Genomic DNA, 7,253 nt, shown 5'->3' on the forward strand with positions numbered 1-7,253 from the left:
GACATCAAAGCCGCATTTGACTGAATATGGCATTAAGGAGCCATTAAGCTGTAATCAATGGGTTTCAGGGAGCAAAACACTCCGCTGGTTAGAGTCATACTTGGCACAAAGGAAGATGGTTGTGATTGTGGCGGGTCAGTCATCTCAGCTCCAGGACTTCTATGCAAGAGTCCCTCAGGATAAACCCAACAATCTTCAGCTGCATCATCAATGACCTTCCCTCTGTCATAGGTCAGAATTGGGGAAGTTCTCTGATGATTGCACAGTGTTCAGCGCCATTTGCAACTCCTCAGATACTGAAGCAGTCCGTGCCCAAATGCAACAAGATCTGAACAATATCCAGGCTTGGGCCAACAAGTGACAAGAAATGTTCGTGTCACACAAATGCCAGACAATGACCATCACCAATAAGAGACACTCTAACCACCACCCCTTAACATTCAACGGTATTACCATCACTGAATCCCCCATTGTTAACATCCTTAGGGCTACAATTGACCAGAAATTCAGCTGGACTCACCACGGCCTACGGCCATACTAGTCTGAAAACGCCCGATCTTGTCTGATCTCAGAAACTAAGCAGACTCAGGCCTGGTTAGTACTTGGATGGGAGATCGCCTGGGAATACCAGGTGCAGTAGGAATTCATGGGCGGCACGGCGGCACTGCTGCCTCACAGCGCCGGAGACCCGGGTTCAATTCCTGCCTCAGGCGACTGACTCTGTGGAGTTTGCACATTCTCCCCGTGTCTGCGTGGGTTTCCTCCGAGTGCTCCAGTTTCCTCCCACAGCCCAAAGATGTACAGGTCAGGTGAACTGGCCATGCTAAATTGCCCGTAGTGCTAGGTAAAGGGGTAAATGTAGGGGAATGGGTGGGTTGCGCTTCGGCGGGTCGGTGTGGACTTGTTGGGCCAAAGGGCCTGTTTCCACACTGTAATGTAATCTAATCAAACATAAACACAGTGGCTACAAGAGCAGGTCAGAAACTAGGGGCACTGCTGCGAGGAACTCATCTCCTGACACCCCAAGTCTATCCACTATTTACAAAGCACAGGTCTGAAGTGTGATGGAATACTCCCCACTTGCCTGGATGGTTGCAGCTCCAACAACACTCCTTGACATCATCCAGGACAAAGCAACCCGCTTTTTTGGCATCATATCTGCAAGTATGCAATCCCTCCACCACCGGCGCTCAGTTGCAGCAGTGTGTACTATTTACAAGATGCAATGCAGAAGTTGGTACTTTCCAAACCCACAACCACTTCCATCTAGAAGGACAAGGGCAGCAGGTACTTGGGAACACCACCACCTGCAAGTTCCCCTGCAAGCCACCACTACCGTGAAATATACCACCATTCCTCACGATTGTTGAGTCAAAATCCTGGAATTCCCTCCCTAATGACATTGTGGGTCAACCCACAGCAAGTGGACTGCAGCAATTCAAGAATGCAGGTCACCACCACCTTCTCATTGATGGGCTATCAATGCTGGCCAGCCAGCAATCCCAAGCCCCACAAATGAATTAAAAACATACAATAAAATCATAGCTTATGTAATTGAAAACTCAACTCTGCATTCCTGCCAGCTTCTGATAATCTTTCATTCCTTGCTGAACAAGATTCTCTCTCTGAGTTAAAAATGTTCAAGGACTCTGCTTCCAGCAAGAGAAATTCCAAATCATCACAAGGACTTTGAGAAGAGGAGTTGGAATGATATGTTGAGGTTTACAGGATGTTGGTAAGGTCTTCTGGAGTACTGTGTGTAGTTCCAGTCACCCTTTTATAGAAAGGATATTATTAGACTATATGTTCAACTAAGGGGGTCAGAAAAAATTTACCAGGATGTTGCCAGTAATGGAGGGTTTGAGTTACAAAAACAGGAATGGCTGGGACTTTTCTCACTAGAATGTAGGAGGTTTGGGGGGTGACATTACAGAGGTTTTTAAAATCATATGGGGTAAAGATAATGTGAATGACAAGGGTCTTGTCGATAAGGTGAGGAATTTCAAAACTATGGGGCATATTTTTATGGCCAGACGAGAAATATTTAAAATGGACACAAGGAGCAACTTTTTTACACAAAGAGTGATGCGTGCGTCGAATGAACTGCCAGAGAAAATGGTGGATGCAAGTACAGTTACAATGTTTAAAAGAAATTTGGATAACCTTTAATTTTTAAACAGTGAGCCTTGTTCTACATTCTCCAATAAGATGGTATGTCCTCTTTCAATCAACTTGCCTCTAACTCTTTAAACTGAAGTGGATGCAATCCTAGCCTGTTCAACCTTTCCTCATAAGACAACCCCTCATTTCAGTTTTAGTTCAGTAAAACCTCTCTGAACTGCCTCCAACATATTGACAATCCTTCAATAAGATGATCCATAGTATGCACAGTATTCCAAGTGTGGACTCACCAGAAGCTTGTATAATGGAAATCATGGATAATATCATGGAAAGACTGCTAGAGATAGTGATATGAGGAGGACCATGTCAACCTCTTGACAACAAAACACTCCTCATGAAAAGACAAATAGAGAGAAATCCTTGGTTGTTTCACTGGATCATTTGACAACAACCCTGAAGATTCTTGTGTCTGGTTCCACTACTGAGCCTAGAGCAGAAAGTTTAGGTTGATTTCTTCATGCAGTATTGCTGCTTCTATCTAAAACATTAAAACATGGTCTTGTTCCCTCTCAGTGAGAGATGAACTATCCAGTGTGACAATTTCAAACAGGGACTCAAGAATTCTCCCAGATGCCCTGCTCAATGTTTATCCTTCAACCAATACCTGAGGCAGGTGTTTTGGTACTTTAGATCATCCGGGGGTGGTGAAACATTTTATGTTGATGAAAATATTTTTCAAAATTTATTCCTATGGCCCATTTTCTGTAGGTTTGCTTCATTCAAGCATTCCATTTACTCCTTGCGGCTAATAAAATAAACTACTTCTTTAAAATGCAATCTTTAATGAGATGTGACATTTTTGGCAAAGTGGCATTTGTTGCTTGATCCTAACTGTCATTGATCTGAATGGCTTGGTGGGCCATTTTGGAAGATTGTTCTGTGTTAGCTGCATTATTGTTGATCTGGAGTCATGTAAAGGCCATGTAAGGAGAACAGATTTCCTTCCCCCAAGGACATTTGTGAACTGGATGTGTGTTTTACCCTAATTTGATGATAGCTGTCTTAGCCACCGTTATTGAGACATGTTTCATAATGCCAGATTGTTGAATTTAATATAAATTCCATTAGTTACTGTGGTGGGATTTGAACCAGTGTAGCATTAGGCTGGGTTCCTGGGTAACATCTTGTAACATTGCCATTATGATGACTTGTTTCTAGTAAGGGGATTTGTAAAATCCCTCCTCCATTATTAATCAAGAACCTATCTATCTCTGTCTTAAATACATGCAATGACTTGACCACAGCAAGGTGTCATATTCTTAATGCCCTCTGATCAATGAGGGATGGCATTAAATGCCAGAGTCAAACAATGTAGTTCTGGAAAAGCACAGTCGGTCAGGCAGCATCCAAGGAGCAGGAGAGTTGACGTCTCAAGCATAAGCTCTTCGTTAGGAATGTTGGGTGAGGGTGGGGGAGGGGGAGTGCAAGGGGGTGGAACAAGGGGACTGAGAAATAAATGGATGGGGGATCAGGCTGGGCAGAAAGTAGCTGGGAATGCAATGGGTAGATGAAGGTGGGGGGAATGATGGTAGTAGGCCTGAGTGGAGGGTGGAGTGGATAGATGGGAGGGAACTGCTATTGCCAGATTTGAACCTGTGTCTGTACAGCATTAGCCTTAGCTCTGGATTAATGCGTCAGTGAGATGATTGGTATACATAGATAGATACCTGTCTTATTGCTGTTTGGATTTGTTGACTGTAGTTTGCAAAGAATTGAGCTTGCATTTTTTGGCTGTACCTATTGATTCATGCAGCCATTGTTCTGAAAGAAATAGAGCAACCAGTAATGTTGACAGAAACCACGGCAGCAGATACATCTGTGAGCTGAATTTCTTAATTGTGCACTTAGCGCATATAATTGGTTCTGGAAAAAAATTTGGATTGCACTTATTTTGATGCTAGTGCATCAGTAAACATCGCAACACTTATCTCCTCACCCAAATGCCACACCCTCCCTCCTTAGCTTGTGAGTTTCTAAAATTCATTCATAGGATGAGGGCACCACTAGGCGAGCATTTATTGCCCATCCCTAATTACCCAGAGGGCAGTTAAGAGTCAACCACATTGCTGTGGGTCTGGAGTCACCAGTCCAGGCAGTTTCTGGATGGCAGCTTTCATCCATAAAGGACATTAGTGAACCAGATGGCATTTCACAACAATTAACAATGGATTCATGGCCAGCATTAAACTCTTAATTCCACATTTTTGGTGGATTCAGATTCTGCCATAACAGCAACAGCAACAAAAACAGAAATTTCTGGAAAAGCTCAGCAGGTTTAGCAACATCTGTACAGAGAAATTAGAGTTAATATTTCTGAGAACCAATGAAGGGTAACCAGAACTGAAACATTAACTCTGATTTGTCTCCAGAGACGCTGTCAGACTTGCTGATCTTTTCTAGCAATTTTTGTGTTTATTTCTGATTTACAACATCTACAGTTCTTTTGGCTTTTAATCTAACATCATCTATGGCAGGATTTGAATCCAAGATCCCAGATATTACCTTGGCCTCTGGTTAAACATTCTCATGATTAATACCACAAGGCCCTGGCCTCCCTGTTCCTTAATGCTCCTTACGGTTCCTTCATGCTTTAGTTGAGTTGTCAAGTAATCCATGTTGCTGATGCTGTATTTGAACATACTGCAGTGGCAACAGCTGTGAGTTTCCTGGATTTTCACAGCACTTACACTCAGCGGCAAACTAAGCTGAGCTCCACATCAGGGTCTACCAATTCTAATTCCAATACTAATCACAAAGTCCCGAACACACGGTTGGGATATGGGAAATGCTTAGTAGATTTTATTTTTGCTGTTCTAGTTCCAAAGTTTTGGCTTTCTGGAAGAGCTGTCAATCAATGCTACACCCACTGCTCTTTCTACAAAGCACGTTTCTCTTTTCTCCTATTTCTCCAATTTCCCTTTTGGTGTGCCTAGTGTTGCAGTACCAGCATATTGTTGGGCGTCTGCCCACAATCAGGGCTATCCTGTTTGGCACTCCTTTAAACAGAGGTAGCTAGAGAATGCAGAGATACTTCGGTGTGATTTGGACAAGTTGAGTGAGTGGGCAAATGCATGGCAGATGAAAGATAATTTGAAGCATTCACTTTGGTAGCAAAAACAGCAAAGCAGATTATTATCTAGATGATGACAGTTTGGGAAAGCTGACAGTGCAATGAAACTTAGATAACCCTGAACCCATATGCTGAAAGTAAGCACTTAGGTACAACAGGCAGTGATGAAGGCAAATGGTGTGTTGGCCTTCATAGTGACAGGATTCGAGTACAGGAGTAGGGATAGCTTGCTGCAATTTACAGGGCCTTGGTGAAACTACACCTGGAGTGCTGTGAGTAAAGATGAATAGAAGTTTGGTCAGAATATAAAGAGTGGCAGAGAAAAACTAAAATATTAATTGGGCAAAAATACTTACAGTATGAGAGGAAGCTCACTAGAAATGTAAAAGCAGATTGTGAAGAGTTTCTGTATCTAAAAAGGAAAAGAGTAAGTAAAATGTTGGGCATCTAGAATATGAGAACAGCGAATTAATAGTAGACTGAGGTTGAATGGAGAGTGGAACTTAATAAAATAATAATCAATAGGGGAGTGGTATTGAACAACTTAAAGGGGCTATGGGTTGATAAGTCTCTGGGTCCTGATAGCATTTATCATAGGTTCATAAAAGCAGTCACTAATGAGGCAGATGCATTGGTGTTAAGTTGCTGCTCACTCAGGGATTGGAAGCATAATTCCAAAATTGTGAACAAAACCAAATTTTGGGAGGAGATGCTGGGAGGAGAATCTACTTAATACAGAGGAGGACACTAATGCATTTACAGCATGGACATGCAATTGACAAATGATAATTAGTATAGTTAAATGTAACATTGTTGGAAATATAGGAAAGCCATTTCTTCTTCATAAAATGAGTGTTGAAAAACTTTGGTGGAGGAACAGATTACTCTGTGAATACTGATATGCTATACGTGAAAAGTAACAAGACAATGCTGTGTCATTACAATTTATTTGCTGGTATAACTTAAAATTCCTACTATCCTGCAGTCTTCCTATAACCACATCTTCCTCTGCTTCCACATCTTCCTCTGCTTCACAAATTTATCTATCATCATAGATGCATCAACTATTCCCTGTAGAAACCATGATAAAAATACCAATCATCCTCTGCAAAGAGTTTTTTCTAACCACTCTCCTCATTCACTTGAATAACAATTTTAAATTAATGACTCCTTGTCACAGAGTCCCACACCAGAGATTTTAAAAAATTTATTGACTCTGTTGAAATCTTCCATAATTTTAAAAAAGGTTTCATTGTATTCCTTCTTAGCTTTCTCAAATCCACTTGAAGCAGTCTCAAGAACCTGAAGTGTTCCCAAACAGAACAAACGATTCCCAACAAAGAATATTGCTCTTTGTTTTTATTATACTTTCTATAACTTGACAAACACAGTTGTGAAAAGTATCCTAACTGCAACTTAGTTGCTGTTTAGCATAAATTCATCATCATTTCTTTATTTTTGTATTCTAATTTCCAGGGTATAAACCTCCCAAAACAAAGTCTTTATTATGATCTTACATGTCTAAGTTTATTCTCTGCATTCTTTTTAATTTATTCACAAATGGGATGGGCTTGTCACTGGAAATTAGACCAGCATTTGCAGTCTGTAGTGTTTAGGGTGAGGTCAGCCAGGAAGAGCTCATAGAATATGAGTTTCTTGATTGGGGCTGATAACCTGATCCAGTCAGGGAGCCCTGGCTGACTGATATATACAGGGGTGTCAGAGGTTCTGTTCACCCTGAGTGTTGGCTCTGAGGGAGCTGGATCAGTGTCAAGGACTTTCCAAATGTAAATAAAGAATGACTTGGTGACGGGATACCAGCATCCATGAGTTATTTCACTGCCAACTTTTAATTGAACTCAGTTTCTAGCTAGGCCAATGCAGAAGGGAACTAAAATTTACATGTAGAGAAGAACTAAAATTTGCATGAAGACTGAAATTGCTGGAATGCAATGTAGAAAAGCAGGAGGCTGGAGGCTGGAAGGACACAGCAGGCCAAGCA

General features: G+C 41.6%; 1 pseudogene; it reads left to right on the top strand.

The window, feature by feature from the left end:
- The first annotated feature begins 524 nt into the window (after positions 1–524).
- Positions 525–643, top strand: LOC122540056 (5S ribosomal RNA; annotated as a pseudogene).
- The last annotated feature ends 6,610 nt before the right edge of the window (positions 644–7,253 follow it).

Source organism: Chiloscyllium plagiosum, unplaced genomic scaffold, assembly GCF_037043375.1.
Source record: "Chiloscyllium plagiosum isolate Xiang-an unplaced genomic scaffold, Cpla_swu_hap1 HiC_scaffold_32, whole genome shotgun sequence".
NCBI classification, from domain to species: domain Eukaryota; kingdom Metazoa; phylum Chordata; class Chondrichthyes; order Orectolobiformes; family Hemiscylliidae; genus Chiloscyllium; species Chiloscyllium plagiosum.